At 37.0% G+C, this 21,883-nt stretch overlaps 1 protein-coding gene across 5 annotated transcripts in view; it reads left to right on the plus strand.

Moving 5' to 3' along the window:
• Window positions 1–21,883, plus strand: part of LOC128638625 (galactoside alpha-(1,2)-fucosyltransferase 2) — a 425,415-nt gene that overhangs the window by 383,741 nt on the left and 19,791 nt on the right. For 4 of the 5 annotated variants that reach the window (XM_053690693.1, XM_053690692.1, XM_053690694.1 and 1 more), the window contains one exon: window positions 6,363–6,424. The gene's annotated coding sequence lies outside the window, so the exon portion shown is untranslated. Of the gene's footprint in view, window positions 1–6,362; window positions 6,425–15,637; window positions 15,670–21,883 lie in introns of those variants that run through there. The other variant, XM_053690697.1, reaches the window with a different exon arrangement.

A 21,883-nucleotide genomic window follows, 5' to 3' on the forward strand; every position in this document is an offset into this window, starting at 1 on the left:
CAAGTTAGTACCAAGCCGCTAATAACACAAAACTCATAATCTAGCCGCTTCTTAGCAATGTCTGCATTGTTTTACAGTCAATGAACATAGTCCTTGAAAAGCTTCTTGTGTATATTTTTTGTCGTAAATAGACACAAAAAGTATAAACAGAAAATGCTCTAATGTGTTAGCACATTTTATTATGCACTATTGCTTGCAAGCTCCAGACCATCCAAACATATTGTGGGACTGTCCTGGTTTTGGGGCTCTGCCCAATTGTCACTCCCACTATTTCGTCTTCAGGGCAAATGACCAGGGTTCCAAAGTTAAACCAAGAACTGCCTAGCTCCACCCACAGCACACATCACTCTTCCCAACCTGCCCACATCACACCAATAGGACATCGCCCCCAAGTCCTTCTCATCGCCCAGAGAAGTTGTGAACTGCCTGCTGCCTGCCTGGGTAAGTCCTAATATCCCTAAGGGCAAAAATACCTGACTCTGCCATTGCAATACATGGGTATTCATGCCATAGAAATGACAGAGCAAAGAGAGGAGGCGGCATTGTAATCTATGTTGACAATTCCACAAAGTACACCCCTTACAAAAATCTAGCTCTCCTGCCACCTTTGATTTCCTTTCTGGCACAATTAAGATCCCGTGCAGTAAATCAATCATTGTTGCAGGAATCTACCACCCACCTAGCTCCCCACAGTACATTCCCTTTCAGACATAGCCCATCTCCTTAGTGAAACCATAGCTCAAAACCCAAAAAGTGAAGTTTTGGTTTTTGGAGATTTTAATATTGATTGGCTGAATCCAAAAAATAAAGGTTGTTGCTCTGTGTTTAAGTCTTTGCAGCTAACGCAATTAATCTCCTCTCCAACTCGCATAAACAACAAAAGCCATAATCACACCCTGCTCAATTCTCCACCACTCCCGACCGAATCCAGGAGGCAGGTGTTCTCCCTAACAATTTCAGTCACCACTGCTTAGTGTACTGTGTGCGCAAAATAAAGGCAACTAAAACCTCTCCCAAGGTTAAAATCACCAGATCCTTCAAAAATTGTAATCTTCAATCATTTCTAAATCACATCAAGAACCTCCCCTGGCACAGATTTTACCTTATCCCAGATCTTGACTCTGCAGTTGAATTCTTTCATTCCGAACTCCTACAAGTTTGGAATTTACATGCCCCGCTGCATAAGGTTAGAGTAAAAGGAGCACACTTGAATTGGATCACAGCTGACCTCATTCAAATGTACCAGTTTCGAGATTCATTGTGGTCAAAGTTCAAGCATACTGGCTCTATGAACGATCACTGTGTATATAGACAATGGAGAAATATATGCACTAAACAAACAAAATTGTCCAAGGCCCAATATTTCTGTGAAAATCTGAACAATAACATATCAAACCCTAGAAAGTTTTGGAAAGTTATAAATAATTTACAAACTCCACCAATCCACTCCCAACCCTCCACTGTCAATGTGGACAATCTTTGGAACGGGACCTAAACTACACAAACTACAAAATTCCCATCTATGCATCAAAACAAAATCAAATTGCACACTGACTGCAGTCCACTCTTTTAAATACTTGGGTATGTTGTTAGACCCCAATCTATCTTTTGGCCTCCATATAGAAAAACTGTCATCTAAACTTTATCCAAAAATAGGTGCCCTGTACAGAAACAAATCCTGCCTCAGCCCTACTGTAAAGGAAAAGATTGTACAGCAAATGCTGATGCCAATCGTGTATTATGGGGACGTAGTATATGCACCTGCACCGCAAACTCACCTTAATAAACTTAATACATTGTATAACTCGTTCTGCCGCTTTGTGCTACAATGTAACTACAGGACCCACCATTGTGACATGCTAAAAGAACTAAACTGGCTGTCGCTGGAATCCAGACACACCCTCCATCTTTCCTGCCTTGTGTTTAAAAGCTTTTCTGGGAAGCTCCCACCCTACCTGAGCAGTATGCTCTCACCGGTTATTCCCACCTCCTATAACCTCCGATCCAGTACCAGCACATTATTTAGCTTGCCTCAATACAAAAAGAAAGCAGCTCGATCCTCCTTTTCCTACAGAGCACCACAATTATGGAACAACCCCCCGCACACTTTCAAACCTTCCCCATGCCTAATATCCTTTAAGAGATCCCTCTCTACATATCTCAAAACAGAATGCACCTGTCATTGTTGATTATATATTTCCTACCTGTTCTATGTTAAATTTTTGTGCATATATCATGTATTATTATTGTTTTGTATTTTATTGTACCCATTGTATCAATGCAATGTTTTGTGTACCCAGGACATACTTGAAAACGAGAGAAATCTCAATGTATCTTTCCTGGTAAAATATTTTATAAATAACTCCCTTCTAGACCCTCCCCTAGACCTAACCCTATCCTCCCCTATCCCTGCCTACTTCTTTTGTCTGCAGCTCGCCCCTCCCTACATTGGCAGAGAGTGGAGAGCTGCAGGCTTCTTGTGCTTCCCTGATTGCCCCACACCCTTATTGTGCTCCCTGCCTATCTGGGCACTCCACACCCATAAGCCTCTGGGAAATATTGTATGAGGTGTGTGCTTGCATACAAAAGACAGCTTGGTAGTAATGCACTACTGACTACATCTGGTGAGCCAATGACAAAAGGCATATATAAATAGCCACCAATCACAAGCTAGCTCCCACTAGTTCATTGCTGTGTTTAACACCTAGAAAGTGGTTTCAAGCAACAGTACAATAAAACAATGTTTTAAAGACATTAGCACATTTTTTTTAACTTTTACGTCTTTAACTCAGATATAAATCAGTTAATTTATTGATCAAGCAATTACTGTGTAAAATGTAGCAGTGTAAACTTCTGAAGTTTGGAATATGCTATTAAAATCCTAGGGATTAGAAAAAACATGAATTACATGCAAGATGAATAATGACATACATAGCAAAGTGTATTTCTCATAATTAAACATTTTAGGGGAAATTCAGTGTGACTTTTATATCCCTTTAATAATGTGTCATTTGACTTGCACACTGTTTTGCTTACAGTGCTGTTGTTCTGTCATCTTATTTAATTAATATTATGTCTAGGTATATGATTGTAAGCTTCATGCAATAGAGATTCACTGTTCCTGAAAATGTTTCTGTGCATTGTGTAATCCATGCTTCTTAAATTGGGTTTCTTGATCGCTTATAGCATTTCTGAGGGTCCCCACAAGATTTGATAATGTACTGTGTACAGGGAGACATGAGAACAGGAGGTCCCTGGTACTACAGTAATTACTAACAAAACAATAGCAATGAAGCTATAAGGCAGAAATGAATAACAGATTTCTGTTGGTCTCAGTTTGTTTTTCAAATGTATGTGTCGTTTGGCTAAATGTCTTCAACTCTTCACACAGCCTTGTTGATAAAGGAAACTTAAAGCACATGCAACCTTTTGTATTGATGTCATGGGACACCCGGGGTGTGTTTGTATGTGTGTTTGTGTGTATGTATGTATGTATACATATGTGTTAATATGAGTGAGTGTTTATGTATATGTAAATTATGAGTGTGGAAGTATATGTATGGATGAGTATGTGTATTAGTGAGTGTGTTTTGTATGTATGAGTGAGATTGTGCATTCATGAGTGAGTATGTTTGTATGTATGAGTTTTTGTGTGTCTCTTTGTCTGAGTGTGTGATGTGAGTGTGTGTGTATGTATGAAAGTATGTATGTGTGAATGAGTGAGTGGGCTCTATTTAACAAGCTCAGTAAGGTGCTTGATGGCCCCTGTTTCTGTCGAGTCTTCAGACTCGACAGAAACAGCAATAATGAAGCAGTGGTCACAAAGACCGCTGCTCCATAACCTGTCCGCCTGCTCTGAGCAGGCGGACAGACATCACCGGAAATCAACCCAATCGAGTATGATCGGGTTGATTGACACCCCCCTGCTGGCGGCCCATTGGCCATGAGTCTGCAGGGTCGGCATTGCACCAGCAGCTCTTGTGAGCTGCTGGTGCAATGCTGAATACGGCAAGCGTATTGCTCGCCATATTCAGCGAGGTCTGGCGGACCTCATCCACAGTGTCGGATCAGGTTCACCAGACCTTGATAAATATGCCCCAGTGTGTGCATGTACAAATGTGTTGTTAGTGTGTGAGTGTATGTATCAGTTAGCTTGCGTCTATGTATGAGTGAGTATATGTGTGTATTTATGAGTTTGTGTATGTGTGTGTGTGTGTGTATGTAAGTGTGTGTGTTTGTGTGTGTGTGTGTGTGTGTGTGTGTATGTAAGAGTGTGTGTGTGTGTGTTGAGTGTGTTAGAGAGTGCATATGTATGTGTATGAGTGAGTGAGTGAGTGAGTGCGTTTGTATGTATAAATGTATGTGTATATGTATGAGTCTTTGTTTTGTGTGTGAGTATGAAAGTTTGTGTAGTGTATGGAACAGTGAGTGTGTGTGAGTATGTATGAGTGAGTGTGTGTGTCTTTATGAGTGAATGTGTGTGAGTATGTATGAGTGAGTGTGTGTGTATGTATGAGTGAATGTGTGTGAGTATGTATGAGTGAGTGTGTGTGTATGTATGAGTGAATGTGTGTGAGTATGTATGAGTGAGTGTGTGTGTATGTATGAGTGAATGTGTGTGAGTATGTATGAGTGAGTGTGTGTGTATGTATGAGTGAGTGTGTGTGTATGTATGAGTGAATGTGTGTATGTATGAGTGAATGTGTGTGAGTATGTATGAGTGAGTGTGTGTGTATGTATGAGTGAATGTGTGTGAGTATGTATGAGTGAGTGTGTGTGTATGTATGAGTGAATGTGTGTGAGTATGTATGAGTGAGTGTGTGTGTATGTATCAGTGAATGTGTGTGAGTATGTATGAGTGAGTGTGTGTGTATTTATGAGTGGGTGGGTGTTGTGTATGAGTGAGTAACTTTTTCTGTATTTTGCTTGTGAGGTGGGTACATAACTAATATTGTACCTCTTCAACTGTGTGCATAAATTTTAGTCACCTGGACTAAAATTGCAAATGACACTTTTTTGCATGCACTGCTCAAATAGAATTAGAGGGTACATTGCTTGCTGAGTACATACAGTACATGGGCATGTTGCTCATCGCAATTTGGTATATTGATGTTTAAAAAAACAGTGTAGACGAGGGGTTTGTGTTGGACTATATTATAATAATGGGGATTGCAAAAAAATGTTCCAATGAAAAAAGAATTAGGTATCTGGGAATTAATTGGCTGTGTCTGTCAGATGTTGGCCATGGGTGCTGTAGCACCACTTTTCTCATTGGTTGCATCCAAACATTGTTATTCAGACACTTGTGAGTCCTATAATCTTGGTTTATTAGGGTTCCTTAGATAAATATGAAGTAAACCATTGTATGGTATAATCATTATTTTTATGGTTGTAATGTTTTAATTATAGGTGCATACAGTATCCTTGGACATTTAGTTTATGTGCTCTAAAACCAGATTGTTACTCTTTGAGTTTGAATATATTTTTAAATATATATATGATATTGTGCATTTGCTCAAATGTATATACATAAAACCTGGTCTTTGATGGATCGAGAATTGCATAGACCCCTAAGGCACAACAACAACAAATGCAGATGGGCTTGGCTACAGCTATTGTGTAAACAAATTGAGGAGAGTAAGCTAGTTTACCAGACCTGAATAGCAGCATAGATTGATCATATCAATAAACTGTCAGTGGGGTCTCATGACAAGAGAAACCATAACAACAAAATTTGGTAGCTGGAAAACCAAATGAAACTGGATTTGAACAAAAACAAAGCAGGTGTGGTCTTAGCAACTACATGGATTTAAGGAATGAAGGAATTAGATTAAGAGGTCAACAAGCTAAAGGATTAGAGTCATAATCAGATCCATTTGCTGTAAGAAGGATATCCTGGAGATTTTAAACTGCATTAGATCTAAAAACCAAGCCAGGACCAATAACCCTAAAGTGGACCAAAGGGCCAGAAAGAGAATTAAGGATTGGGAACCTGAGCAAGTGGTGTCATGAACCATGTCAGATAGTGTGAGTGTGTTGGACCTTTTATTGGGATCTCTAAATTAAGGAGTTAACATATCCAAAGAAAAAAATTACAGCCAAGCAAATATGTTCTCTGTTGTTTTCTGGAGTCAAACCTATGTACAGTTTATTTGTCATACATATTCATTTGCATGGTTTATTCTCTAGAATGTGCATACGTGTAATGTGTTTTATTTGTTGTTGCTGTGAATTAATTTGTGGTATATATTAAAGAATATTTGAATAGAAGGTCTTATATGCCTCATATATAAAGTTTACTCACATTGTTTAATTTTAATGTTTTTTGATATAGCTGTTAAATTCTATGTTATTTTTTTCAGCTTTATCACATTACACCCTTTCTGTGGTCCCTTAAAACTTTTCAGTTATCCTGTGAGCAAAGGTGAGTATAGTCCTTCTTCTCAGAGCGTTATAGTCTTGATTTGTGTCCTGAAGTGTCTCCTAGTTGTCTATTTTTAATGAATTGGTTTAGCTTACTTATCTTGCTTCCATATCAATGATAGATAGACTGTTGTCATTATTGTTATATTTTAATTAAACAGACATATTTTTTCTTGACTACTCAACTTTATAGCTTTAATTTGTGGCCAAACTAGTAACAAATACCGTTCTTTAAGTTATCATTTAAGATAAAGTGATATTATTTTCTGACTGCTGGCACACAATTTTATAATATGCTATAAAGGAGCGGTTTTAACATTTTGTGAAAATGTATACAAGATCATTTTTTATGCAAGTTTAATTTTTTCACTATTCTGAATTAGTTGTCACCTTTCAGTGAACTCAGAATTTTGAATAGTTTAGTATATATCCTAAATGTCCATGCTTATATATTTCCCGAACAAACTGCGAGATAGGCTGGGTAAGCCTTATCAAGGGAAAGACTACATATATAGCACTCAGGGGAATAGATCTATTAAATCAAGTGGGGATGACATAAAGAGAGTCCAACAAAGGATGTTGTAATAAAATTAACTTTTATTAGAGGCAAAATTAAAAATTGGAAAACACACACTTAAAATCACACTCAGGAGCCTGAAAAATTCTTCGTAATAAATTATATGATCTTGGGTATAGTGAAAAACTGTGACACTGTAAGTGGATTGGTTAATGTATTAACCTTAGTGAACTAGAAAAGTTAATAGGTACTTGGTATTAAATTCCCCCCTAAATTATTGTTATTAGGGAGTACCAAGATAGGTGTAAATATACAGCTGTAGTTTACCCTCCTGGGGGATTATAGTCTCCAAACCACACCTAGTCGGATTATGAGTGCCTCTGGGATTCACTTATATTTATAGATTGGGATGATTTATAATTCTGTCATATCCTTCCAATATCTGCAGCGTTCATATGTTACACTTTATTACCAAATAACGTTATATTGTAACATGTGTGGTATAAGACTGAGTAAAGGCTGGTAACCAATCAATTATAATCAAGTTGTGTTGAGATTGATATAACCATTCTATTATACCTTAATACTATTCAGTTTAGAAGAGAAAAAATCTGCTGCTATGTAATAGCTATTCTCTTAGTGTGTGGTATGAGTTTACACAGAACTTGTAATGTTATTCAATACCCATTTCCTAAGGTTCATTGGAATTAGTTCATAGATGTGATAAGAATAGCTATTTTATGTTTGTCATCCCCACTTGACTTAATAGATCTATTCCCCTGAGTGCTATATATGTAGTCTTTCCCTTGATAAGGCTTACCCAGCCTATCTCGCAGTTTGTTCAAGCATTCTCTTACTACATAGCACCAACTCTCCTTGATTGGATTAATGTGTTTGATTTCACATTTGATATTAGGAATTTAGGGGATATATGATAATTGTGAATGTGTAGTGCCATTGGTAACTTTCTTCTCTTTGTTTGAAAATCTTATATATTTCCCTCCTGCCTAGTTTCTGCATACATTGTAAGTTGGTACAGAACAACAAAAAATAATAAATTTTATTGTCAATTTTTCATTTACTGATTTTTATTGAAAACATAGGTATATTATGCTAAATGTATTTTTTGGGGTAAAAAAATAAAGCTTTTTTTTTTTTGCTTTTTCCCATATTTGGGTATTTCTGCAAACTTAATTTTTTTTTCTAAACAAGGTTGGGGGCCGATTTATCAAGGGCCGAATGGCCCCTGTTTCCGCCGAGCCTTTAGGCTCGCTGGAAACAGAAGTTAAGAAGTAAATCGGCCCCTTGGTCTATTGAAGAAACATGGGGTAATTAGTATTGGTAACTGAGAAAAAAAATCACTGAAATCAATGTATAAATGCACAGAGTGCAAAACCGGTCTGTAAAATAACCCAGCAGGGAAAGAGTTAACCTGTATATTCACTAAAGGAATGTAAATGTCACATTCCAAAAAACGTATTTAACACAGGATTATGTTAGTAAAAATGTACTGGGTTTTAACGGAACATTTCAGAGATACCTGTTGAATAATAAATATGTGTACCTGGCACTACTAGCAGCTAGCTAAGCATATCTGGTGAACCAATGTCAAGAGGCATATATGTGCAGCCACCAATCGTTATCTAGCTCCCAGTAGTGCTTTGCTGCTCCTAAGCCTACCTAGATATACTTTTCAACAAAGGATACCAAGAGAACAAACAAATTAGATAATAGAAGTTTAATAGAAAGTTGTTTAAAATAATATGCCCAATCTAAATCACAAAATAAACTATTTGGGTTTCATGTCCTTTTAACCCCTTAATGACCACAGCACTTTTCCATTTTCTGAAAGTTTGGGACCAGGGCTATTTTTACATTTCTGTGGTATTTGCGTTTAGCTCTTACTCATTTACTGTACCCACACATATTATATACCGTTTTTCTCGCCATTAAATGGACTTTCTAAAGATACCATTATTTTCATCATATCTTTTAATTTACTATAAAAAAATTATAAAATATGATGAAAAAATGGAAAAAAACACACTTTTTCTAACTTTGACCCCCAAAATCTGTTACACATCTACAACCACCAAAAAACAACCATGCTAAATAGTTTCTAAATTTTGTCCTGAGTTTAGAAATACCCAATGTTTGCATGTTCTTTGCTTGTTTTGCAAGTTATAGGGCAATAAATACAAGTAGCACTTTGCTATTTCCAAACCATTTCTTTTCAAAATTAGCGATAGTTACATTGGAACACTGATATCTGTCAGAAATATCTGAATACCCCTTGACATGTATGTATTTTTTTTTTAGAAGACAACCCAAAGTATTGATCTAGGCCTATTTTGGTATATTTCATGCCACCATTTCACCGCCAAATGCGATCAAATAAAAAAAAAAATTGTTCACTTTTTCACAAACTTTTTCACAAACTTTAGGTTTCTTACTGAAATTATTTACAAACAACTTATGCAATTATGGCACAAATGGTTGTAAATGCTTCTCTATGATCCCCTTTGTTCAGAAATAGCAGACTTATATGGCTTTCGCATTGCTTTTTGGTATTTAGAAGGCCGCTAAATGCTGCTGCGCACCCCACATGTATTATGCCCAGCAGTGAAGAGGTAAATTATGGAACTTGTAGAGAGCTTGTAGGGTTAATTTTAGCTTTAGTGTAGTGTAGTAGACAACCTAAAGTATTGATCAAGGCTCATATTGGTATATTTCATGCCACCATTTCACCGCCAAATGCGATCAAATAAAAGAAACGTTACATTTTTCACAATTTTAGGTTTCTCACTGAAATTATTTACAAACAGCTTGTGCAATTATGGCACAAATGGTTGTAAATGCTTCTCTGTGATCCCCTTTGTTCAGAAATAGCAGACTTATATGGCTTTCACATTGCTTTTTGGTAATTAGAAGGCAGCTAAATGCCGCTGCTTACCCCACGTGTATTATGCCCAGCAGTGAAGAGATAAATTATGGAACTTGTAGAGAGCTTGTAGGGTTACTTTTAGCTTTAGTGTAGTGTAGTAGACAACCTAAAGTATTGATCAAGGCCCATATTGGTATATTTCATGCCACCATTTCACCGCCAAATCCGATCAAATAAAAGAAACGTTACATTTTTCACAATTTTAGGTTTCTCACTGAAATTATGTACAAACAGCTTGTGCAATTATGGCACAAATGGTTGTAAAAACTTCTCTGGGATCCCCTTTGTTCAGAAATAGCAGACATATATGGCTTTGGTGTTGCTTTTTGGTATATAGAAGGTTGCTAAATGCCGCTGCGCACCACACGTTTTTAAAAAAACAACATATTCTGCTGTGTAGGATCCCCCTTAGCCCCCAACCTCCCTGATCCCCCCCAAACAGCTCTCTAACCCTCCCCCTCTACATTATTGTGCGCCATCTTGGGTACTGGCAGCTGTTTTTGCCAATAAAATATGGTATTTTTTTATTTTTAAATATGTTTCTGCAGTGTAGCTGCCCCCCTCAATAACCAAGCCCCCACCCCCTCCCAGATCCCTTAGATAAAAATTCCTTCCTCCTGTCTCCCTCCTTACCCTAAAAAATTGTGCCATAGTGTAGCATTCCCACCCGCTCCAGCCCCGTGCATGTGCGCATGCCTGTGCGTGCTCCCGGCGCCCCCCGCACGTGATCCCACCCCCCTCTGACGCACATCCCCCATTGATGGCCGCCCACCCGCCTCCCTGCAATGGCTCCCACCCACCAATGATCGTGACCATCGATGGCTGATGCAGAGAAGGCCACAGAGTGGCTCTCTCTGCATCGGATGGCTAAAACATGTTATTGCAGGATACCTCAATATCGGGGCATCACTGCAATAACATGAAAGCAGCAGGAAGCAATCAGGATCGCTTGAAAACACTAACGACATACAGGGTACGTTCTTGGTCGTTAACGACCGTTTTTTGTAGGACGTACCCTGTACGTCGTTGGTCGTTAAGGGGTTAGGCCATAACCATGATAAAGAAGTAGCTATCAAGCATTTATATAATAATCCCCTGGGTGTTTTTCTATAAAACAGTTCCAGAGAAGAAAAATGTAAACTCTCCTGGAAAAAGAAAAGAAAGAACAGGAAGGTCCGTCTCATAAACCTTCCTGACTACTGTAGGGAAACTAGACATTGCTCTTACCAGGAAATGTCTTTATTAGCAGAAAGTATATGCTGCCCTTTGGCAGTAGTTGAAAAAATACGAGGATTTATTCAGCCAATTTATAATTAAGTTCCCTAGGGAAAGGGTGGTGAATCTTTTTAAAAGCATGTCCCCAAAATATATCATAGGTTGTATAACTGTATATGTGCCAACATTTTTTTTTTTTTTTTGTGCCATGGCTAACTAGACATACTTTTTACACTTATTTTGTGACCTATAGTCCTTTCTACTGCTATTTTATTTGTTTTTAAAATAATCAGTGTAAGCTTTAGATCCCCTCCCCTCTTTTTGTATTATTTATACTACTGCATAAGTGCAGCATATACTTTCTGCTAATAATGACATTTCCTGGTCAGAGCAAAGTCTAGTTTCCCTTCCTGTAGTCAGGAAGGTTTAATGAGTCGGACCTTCCTGTTTTGTTTTTTGTTCCCCTGGAGAGTTTACATTTCTCTTCTCTGGAACTGTTTTATAGAAGAACACCCTGGGGCATTATTATGTGGAAACTGTGATGCAGCTCTATATAGATGCTTGATAGCTACTTATTTATTAAGGTTAAGGCTTAATAATTTTCCCATTGAATACTATTACTGTAGAAGTGGCCCAGTTAAGGAGACACTAAGAGATAATTACTGCCTTTATTTCTAAGAACTGGCATTGGTAATTATAGCTTTTCATAGATAGATAATTACTGCCTCTAATTGCAGGGGCTGGTGTTAGCAATTCTATTCCTGCTCATGTAATGATGAGACACCTGTTTAAACATCTAAGGTGTGTCTTTGTTTTTCAGTTTCTCTGATTAAAAGTAAAATAAAAATACATCAATTATGATTTTACATTAATCCTTTGTCAGAAGAAGAAGAATATTGGTCAGGCAGCAGGATATATGAGCATCTTTCTTTCGTTTTTTTACGTATCAGTGTTAGTCCCCTGCTTTTAATGTATGCTCACTATGAGTCAGATTATCTAATGGTCTCTGGGCTGGCGAGATTATTTAATGCTCGCCAATACTTCTATTTACCTGGCGTAATTACCTAAAGCACCTTTTTACCCTGAAAACAGGGTGTCTCGCTGAGGGGCATATACTGCAGTTTCATATGGGAAGGAGATGTATACATTACAAAGGAGCACAATTAAAATCAAAATGTAAAAATCATACTAAATGAATAATTGAACATTTACATATAAATATGCAGGAAAAAAAAGTGTATTGTTAAGGTGCATCAAAATAAATAGTTTAAAAAATTGTATTTTATCAAAAACTTGTATGTAATTTACACAGGAATCAATCTTATTAAATATGCACAGCGTACATTGTAATTTAAGTACACATAGACATTAGTACTTATAAGTACAAAATACTAAGGGGGATATTTATTAAGTAGTCAACCACAAATACGCCGGAATTCCGCAGCGTAATTGTTGCGAGCTTGATCCGACCTAGTTATCAAAGCCTACAGACCGGCAAAAGTTGACATTTGTGACGTAACATACGATCCGCCGGTCTCAATCCGACGCAGATCGATGCTTACGTCATTACAGATGTTCCTAATACACATTCGGCTGTATTTGACACATTTTCAAAGTTATCAAATAGTTAACAGGTACGCTCGTGGCTATTCCGGCCCAGCGTACCTGGTCTGGTGCCAGATATCCCATTGATTTATATGGTAAAAAAGAAACTACGTTTACACCTAACACCCTAACATAAACCCCCGAGTCTAAACACCCCTAATCTGCCGCCCCGACATCGCCGCAACCTAAATAAAATTTATTAACCCCTATTCCGCCGCTCCCCAAACCCTGCCACAACCGAAATAAAAGTATTAACCCCTATCCCGCCGCTCCCGGACCCCGCCGCCACTAAATAAACGCATTAACCCCTAAACCTCTGGCCTCCCACATCACTACCACTAACTAAACCTATTAACCCCTAAACCGCCAGCCCCCCACATCGCCATAAACCTAACAACCTGCTAACCTTAAATTAAAATTACAACATCCCTATCTTTTAAGGGCCATTGGTAGTTTATTGTCTATGGGTTTTTTTTTATTTTGGGTGGGCTTTTTTTATTTTGATAGGGCTATTAGATTAGGTGTAATTCTTTTTTATTTTTAATAATGTGTTTTTTTCCGTAATTTTGTGTTTTTTATTTTTTGTAATTTAGCGTTTATTTTTTTTTGTAATTTAGTAATTTTTAATAAGGTTAAATACTATATTTAAATAATTTGAGTAGGGTTAGGGTTTTTTAATATATAATTTAGTTAATTGAATTGCTAGTTTAATTTAATTGTAGGATAATAGTTAGGGTAGGTTAATTAATAGTTAAAATTAGTTTATTTTAATTCTACAGGTAAGTTTTAATTTATTTGAAGATAGGGATGTTGTAATTTTAATTTAAAGTTAGCGGGTTGTTAGGTTTAGGGGTTAATAGCTTAATTTAGTTTATGGCGATGTGGGGGGATGGCAGTTTAGGGGTTAATAGGTTTAGTTAGTGGTAGTGATGTGGGAGGCCGAGGTTTAGGGGTCAATATGTTTATTTAGTGGCGGCGGGGTCCGGGAGTGACGGAATAGGGGTTAACAACTTTATTTAGGTTGCGGCGGGGTCCAGGAGCCACGGGATAGGGGTTAACCATTTTAGTATAGTGGCAGCATTTAGTGACAGGGTATAAATAAAGTTGGTAAAAAGCCGAATAGGCGTGAGATCAATGACTGCTACTTAAAGGGACACTGAACCCAATTTTTTTCTTTCGTGATTCAGATAGAGCATGCAATTTTAAGCAACTTTCTAATTTACTCCTATTGTCAATTTTTCTTCATTCTCTTGCTATATTTATTTGAAAAAGAAGGCATCTAAGCTTTTTTTTTTTTTTGGTTCAGAACTCAGCACTTTTTATTGGTGGATGAAATTATCCACCAATCAGCAAGAACAACCCAGGTTGTTCACCAAAAATGGGCCGGCATCTAAACTTACATTCTTGCATTTCATATAAAGATACAAGGAGAATGAAGAAAATTAGATAATAGGAGTAAATTAGAAAGTTGCTTAAAATTTCATGCTCTATCTGAATCGCAAAAGAAAAAATTTGGGTTTAGTGTCCCTTTAACAACAGTCCTATGCTCATCGCCCCGTATTTGGTGCGCGTCTTTTTGACAGCTTTTTTTATAAATATGGAGAGCGTATTCAGGTCCGTGGCTGCGATGTTAGGCGATGTTTGGTGAGCGTATTGGTGCCGGCGAATGCAGCATAGTTAAGGCTTTGATAAATATCCCCCTTTGCGTAAATGTTGTTTTTTTGTAAAATTGCCGGAGCATGGGCATTCCATGGGGGTGTATGAAATTGTCTCTCAAATCCCAGCATAATTAAACATTTCCGTCTACAGATCTCACTTATTTTTCTTGCAAACTAAAAGCGAGTACGGTTGCAACAAAAAACACAAAATACTTAATACCCTAATAGAAAAACAATTGCTTACAAAATAGAAGCGATTGTAACATGCTATACACAAAAAGCAGAGCAATGTGATATGTTTTTGATGCAGAAATTAATTTTTAAAGTGCGCCTTGCTGGCTACTATCTTCGCTAAACACAGCAAAGTTTCCCTTACCGGTAAGCTTCATTGCTTTCTATAGGAGACACTCACAGGGACGGCCCATCTTTTAAGATAATTCCACGAGCACAACTGGCAAAGTTTAGATAATAGGGCCCCATGGGCCTATCAAGGGATCTCCAGTCAATAAACATTAGCAACTAGCTACCTTGAGATTATCTGACATCTTATTCTTACTAATTTATTTTACATTGATCCACAGCAAAATGATCCCAGGCATTACTTGAAAAATGTAGTAACCTAAGGTTACCGTTTCTATTATTCCCTGTACACAGCAGGGTTTTAAACAATACCTATTTTTGTGTGAAAAGGTAGTTCTCTTAATCTTGCACATTTTATGTGTTTTGTTGAACAAAAGCATGCACATACTTGCAAGAGCTGCACCCATGTATATTCCCACAGTGAGAAATTGGCAGCTGTAAAACTTTGATTTATTTTTTTTAAATAGTTAAGATCTGCAGCTTACTTACTGACTTGACAAAGTTAAACTATTGTAACACTGAGTCATTTTATATATATATATATATATATATATATCTTTAAATTGTCTGATTAGAATGTCAAAATCCTGGTGAGTGCTGGACTGTTTATATTAATTGATTGAGAACACCTATTTTATGATTTATCATTCAATAAAAACAACAGTTAATGGTAGCTGTCTGACAGCAATGCATAACACCAGCTGTCTGAGATCATAGAAAATCCTAAATCTGATTGATTTTTCTTTCTTATGTGAGTTTCTAGAAAATGTGCTCATCTTTTTTAAATTTGTTTTGCCATCACCCTTGCCAAGAATAAAGCAAAGATGCATAAACAAATAAAACAGACACCCCTTTGTTTGTGTGTGCTGTGGTTTATGCTACTAACCACACCTCTCTTTTGTACAGTCATAAACTCTGGTTACATGAAAAGCGGCAGCATTTGAAAGGTACGGCATTTAAATACTATTTTGTAAATATTTAAAGGGATAGGAAAGTCAAAATTAAACTCCCACAATTCGGACACTTAAATTTACTTCTATTTTCAAATGTGTTTTGTTCTCTTGTTATCCATTGTTGAAAAAGAATATGTAAATTGTTGAAAAAGAATATGTACATATCCTACACTAGTGGGAGCTAGCTGGTGATTGGTTCTGCCTGTGTACTTTTGAAATAAGTATAGGTATGATAAATCGGATTGCGAGTTTTCAAATTCGAAGTTCTTCCATATAGTGTGGTTTTGAAATTGGCTTTATGTTTTGATAAATGAGATGGCCAATGACAAACTTAAAGGGATATGAAACCCAAAACATTTCTTTCATGATTCAGATAGAACAGGGGCTTTTAAACAACTTTCTAATTTACTTATATGATCATTTTTTCTTTTGGTATCTTTTGTTGAAAAGCAGGGACATAAGCTTATGAGCATGTACATTTCTGGAGCACTATATGGCAGCAAATTTGCAAGAATGTTATCCATTTTCAAGTCCACTAGATGGCAGCACTATTTCCTGCCATGTAGTCCTCCAAATGCCTATCTAGGTATCTATTCAACAAAGAAAATTTGATAATAGAAGTAGATTTTTGCTTAATTATATGCTCTGTCGGAATCACAAAATAATTTTTTGGGTTTCATATCCCTTTAAGGAAAAGTGATTTAGTACTAATGTCTAATCTGGTGACTTTAAGGTAGAAATAAATTTATAAGACAAGTCGATGACTAATTAGTACCAATACACCATTGATCAGACACTGTTCTCCTGATTGTCATTTGCTAATCTAGTCTGTCCCATCAATAAGTCAATTTCAGAACTTGAGAATTAAAATACATCCATTTTTAAATCGGAAAACATTGAGCATTAAAGGGACATTAAACACTAAATACATGCTAGATAGAATGATGCATTCAAAGAAAAGATTAGTCCATGACTAACATGTAGATGTATTTTTTAAAGTTTCATTAGTTGTTTAAAAAGTGACAAAATAAGTGTAAAGTTTTAGTGTCTATAAAACACTGGGAGCTGCCATGTTGTAACTTGTGTTACCTTCTCTGCTGTGGCCAATTAGAGACAGTTATAAATAGGTCACTAGAGTGTGCAGCCAATGGTTGTGCTGGATTTAACAGTGTTCTGCACTTCCATTTCTAACAGGAACTGAAAAGCTCACAATTTCAGAATGGAATTACAGGCAAAGAGGACAAAATAAATAATGAAAGTATATTGCAGAGTTGTTTTATATATACAATTTATTATTTTATATTACCATCTCAAAGTGTTTAATGTCCCTTTAAATTGACTTTTTTTATATAGTTTAAAAATATAAATAATGCCTTTACTACACATTCCCCAGCTTTGCATGACCAACATTGATATACTGTATAGCCTCTAAGATTGCCTGTTTCTAAGCCCCCTGCAGACAAACCCTTATCTCAGTGTTTTTTTTAGATTTTTACAATCTTGCACTACAGCCAGGCAGTGCTATATAGATAACATTGTGCTCACTTCCGTGGAGAATGATACAATAACAATTTTCAGGTAGACTGTCCCTTTAAGTATAATGAGTCAATAGCATACAAAGGCAGCATTTAAAGGGACATTAAACCCAAAAATTGTCTTTCATGATTCAGATAGAAAATACAATTTTAAACAACATTCTAATTTACTTCTATTATCTAATTTGCTTCATTCTTTAGATATCTTTTGTTAAAGAAATAGCAATGCACATGGGTGAGCCAATCACATGAGGCATCTATGTGCAGCCACCAATCGGAAGCTACTAAGCCTATCTAGATATGCGTTTCAGGAAAGAATATCAGGAGAATGAAGCAAATTAGATAATAGAAGTTAATTAGAAAGTTGTTTAAAATGGTATTCTCCATCTGAATCATGAACGAAAATTTTTGGGTTTAATGTCCCTTTAAGGGACATTTTAGCCAAAATTGGAATCCACATGGATGCATTTCAGTTTTGAATAGAAGAATTTTTGTCATATACATGTATTAGCAAACATGCTTCTAATAAAAGCTATAGTTGTTTTCAAATGCAGTATTAAAATGCCGGTGCACTGAGAATATCTAGCTGTGCTTCACATGCACGTGCAGAGAGAAATGTTTCTGCTAAAACGATAAATTTTACTAGAAGAAGTTTGGCCAATACCTGTATATTGTAAACATGTTTCTATTCAAAGATGTAATTCATCTATGTGCATTTAAATCTTGCCCGGAATGTCCCTTTAACATTCGATATGACAAAATGATAACATGTCAATTCTAACTTTTTATTTCATTGATCTTCTAGTATAGAGCTCAGCTTATACAGTTGTCCAGCCCCAGCAAAGGGACTTAAAAGTCCCTCTTATACCTTTATAATGCTCAGTTAAGATTTGATATTACAAAATCATATACAATTTGTACACAGGTTTTTGTCTCTAAGCACTCGGTGTGAGTGCAATAATGAAAAGGGACTATAATATCCCTTTTAATCAACCATGGAAATACATTCTCCATTCTACACAGATGTGGTAGAAAGCTCTGCATGTTGCATATGGTACTGTTCTATTCCATGCAAATATATTTTTACATATTATGCTAAACATTTGCATATGGTTTTTGTGTGTAGTATATGAGTATTTTGAAGTCAGCTCCATAAAAATTAAATCATCAAAGAGCCATCATTTTTAGCATTTAGTGTTTGTTACTTGTGGCTAAGCAACATATAATCAAGTGAAATCATAACAGAAAAATGATAACTAATGAGCACACAGTTCCCATAGACCTCAATATAAAGGCACTTTTCAGTACCGTTTTTTTTTTCTAACACCTCCTACTTTAAAGCCCCAAAATTGCCTAGTGCAGTTTATTTTTATAAAAAAAAATGCTAATTTTTTTCAAAATAAAAAACTACAATGCCCTCTATTTTAAGATCACTAGGGGGAACTTTTAGAAAATTAAAGTGAAAGTTAACTTACCATCACTTACCATCGGCTAGATTACGAGTTTTGCGTTATGAGGGGTGTGGTACTAACTGGCACGTTATTGTCACCGCTCACTTACCTACAGCGCTGGTATTACAGGTTTTTATAAAATTGAGCTCCATACCGCACTCCAATACCAGCGCTGCTTAAGTCAGCGGTGAGCTGGTTGTACGTGCTTGTGTACGATTTCCCCATAGACATTAATGGGGTGAGCCGGCTGAAAAAAAGTCTTAACACCTGCAAAAAAAGCAGTGTAAAGCTCAGTAACGCAGCCCCATTGATTCCTATTGGGAAACAAAAGTTATGTCTATACCTAACACCCTAACATGAACCCCGAGTCTAAACACCACTAATCTTACACTTATTAACCCCTAATCTGCCGCACCCCGACATCGCCGCCATCTACATTATATTTATTAACCCCTAATCTGCCGTCCCCAACGTCGCCGCCACTATATTAAACATATTAACCCCTAAACCGCCGAACTCCTGCCTCGCAAACACTAGTTAAATATTATTAACCCCTAATCTGCCGTCCCCAACGTCGCCGCCACTATATTAAATTATTGGAACAGCCAATAAAATGCGAGCTCAATCCTATTGGCTGATTGGATCAGCCAATAGGATTGAAGTTCAATCCTATTGGCTGATTCCGATTGACTGATAAAATTCTATCAGCCAATCGGAATCTAAGGGACGCCATCTTGGATGATGTCATTTAAAGGAACCTTCATTTGTCGTTAGTCATCGGAAAGAAGAGGATGCTCCGCGTCGGATGTCTTGAAGATGGACCTGCTCCGCGCCGGATGGATGAAGATAGAAGATGCCGTCTGGATGAAGACTTCTGCCCATCTGGAGGACCACTTCTCCCGGTTTAAATGAAGACTTCTCCCGGCTTCTTTGAGGATGGATGTCCGGTCTTTAAAACTGTAAGTGGATCTTCAGGGGTTAGTGTTAGGTTTTTTTAATGGTTTATTGGGTGGGTTTTATTTTTAGGTTAGGGTTTGGGCAGCAATAGAGCTAAATGCCCTTTTAAGGGCAATGTCCATACAAATGCCCTTTTCAGGGCAATGGGGAGCTTAGGTTTTTTTAGTTAGTTTGGGGGTTGGTTGTGTGGGTGGTTTGCGATGCGGGAGGGCAGAATTATATAACATTATTTTTTTACGTTTACTGACACTTTAACTGGAAATTCAGCAAGTAATAGTAGTACAGAAATTAATTTTGTTGGTCATTAATTCTGCTAGTCTGTGGAGGAAGGTATGTCATCTGTTTTTCTAACATTACAAGCTAAATATTAAAATTAATCTTCGAATTCTGTCAGCTTAAAAAAAAAGCTGTTCCCTTTAAAAGAATTAATTTAATTTCGTTTTTTGTGATAGTTCCTTTGAAGCGGAGGTGGGAATTTATGTAATCCTCAAAAGAATATAGAAATTTAAATGGGTTAACACCACTACTGTACCTCCTCTAAGACAAATAATCAAGTTAGGAAGCGCTTACTACATCTCATGGTGAGAGATAGAAAGTTTAGAACCACCTCCACAGAAGCTAAAGGGGACAAAAAAACTTTAAGCTTTGGAGGTGAATCCAGAAAATCAGACCCCGTTTCAAGCTGTTCTTCAATGTACCAGTTAGTATATATATTTCTATAGAAAATAAAAACAGACCAGATACAATCAGAATTTATAAAGAACTTCATGACTTGAAATATATCTACTTTGCCAGAAAACATCTTAAAGGACCAATTAAAACAATATAATTGAATAATTGGCAAATGCACAATGCAATAGAACTTACTTTGAATTTCAAATGAGCAGTAGAATAATTTCTGGCAATTCAAAGTAAATCCAATTTTCTTGTCCCCTGTATCATCTGACAGCCATCGACCAATCATAAAATGCATATGTATATACTGTACACTCTTGCACATGCTCAGTAGGAGCTGGTGTATCTGTGAATAAAAATGGAATGTGCACATTTTGACAATGGAAGTATATTGCAAAGTTTTTTTTAATTGAATGCTCTATCTTATTCACAAAACTTTATTTTTGAGTTTAGTGGCCCTTTAATTTCTGTTGTTTCAAAAGCTTAAGCTGGACTCTAAAATGGTGGCTTCACCAAATGAACTCATGAAATGAGCAGGTGTTCTATCAGAACAGCGAATTCATCAGACTAGCGAACGCAAGTGACGTTTCGTCAGCTGTCTGATAACAAATACATACCGCACATGAGCTCCTCAGTGTAGTCGCTTTCCAAAGCGACTACGTCACATTCACTCTTCTGATAGAACAACATTCATTCTTTTGATAGAACAACTCCCCCTATCATATATCCACGCTTACATTAAACTGATGAAGCTCCAGGACTCGGCTTATACTATATACTGTATGTACCCTGACAAATCAGTTTGGCAGAACATGTGCAATGTGTCATGCCAATAAAACACTTAGCTTTGTACTGGGAGGTGTGGCGTGGAGAACAAGAATGGAGAATGGTGACACATTCACCTCCTAAGTATGACACACAGAGCCATGTGGCGGGGGATGGGATTAAAGAAAGTCCAATAGCCGACGTGATCTATGAGTCGTTAGTGCACGCGGCCGTTGTTCTATCACGTCTGCTTTAAGTTTAATTTCAGGGTGGATGTATGATAGGGGGAGTTGTTCTATCAGAAGAGTGAATGTTGTTGACTACACTGAGGAGCACATGCGCGGTATGTATTTGTTATCAGACAGCTGACGGAACTTCTGTTCGCTAGTCTGATGAATTCGCTGTTTTGATGGAACACAGGCACTTTTCACACCTCTTTCAGACTTTGCCCTTGACTCAGATGTCATTATACTGGGTTAGTACAAATCGTGCAGACAGGCTATTCTACATATTATTTGCCTTGAGTTGATAACAGGATCTCATTGTATGTAAACTATTTGGGTGGTAATAGATTCATGACTCACCTTGTTTATACAAAATAACTTCATTCAGGCTGAGTATATTCTAAGTTAGACAAACATGATTTCAGTTTTGCTCTCCCATTAGAGATACCAATGGCTGCATATCCAAACTCTTTTTGTCAAGTTTCCTCCATTTCTGAAATTATAAAATTTAAGTAATATCTTCAAAAACACTAAGGGCTAGATTACAAGTTGGCACTGGTATTACAAGTTAGGTGCAATGCGAACACGAGAGCGTGTTTCC

Source organism: Bombina bombina, chromosome 8, assembly GCF_027579735.1.
Source record: "Bombina bombina isolate aBomBom1 chromosome 8, aBomBom1.pri, whole genome shotgun sequence".
NCBI classification, from domain to species: domain Eukaryota; kingdom Metazoa; phylum Chordata; class Amphibia; order Anura; family Bombinatoridae; genus Bombina; species Bombina bombina.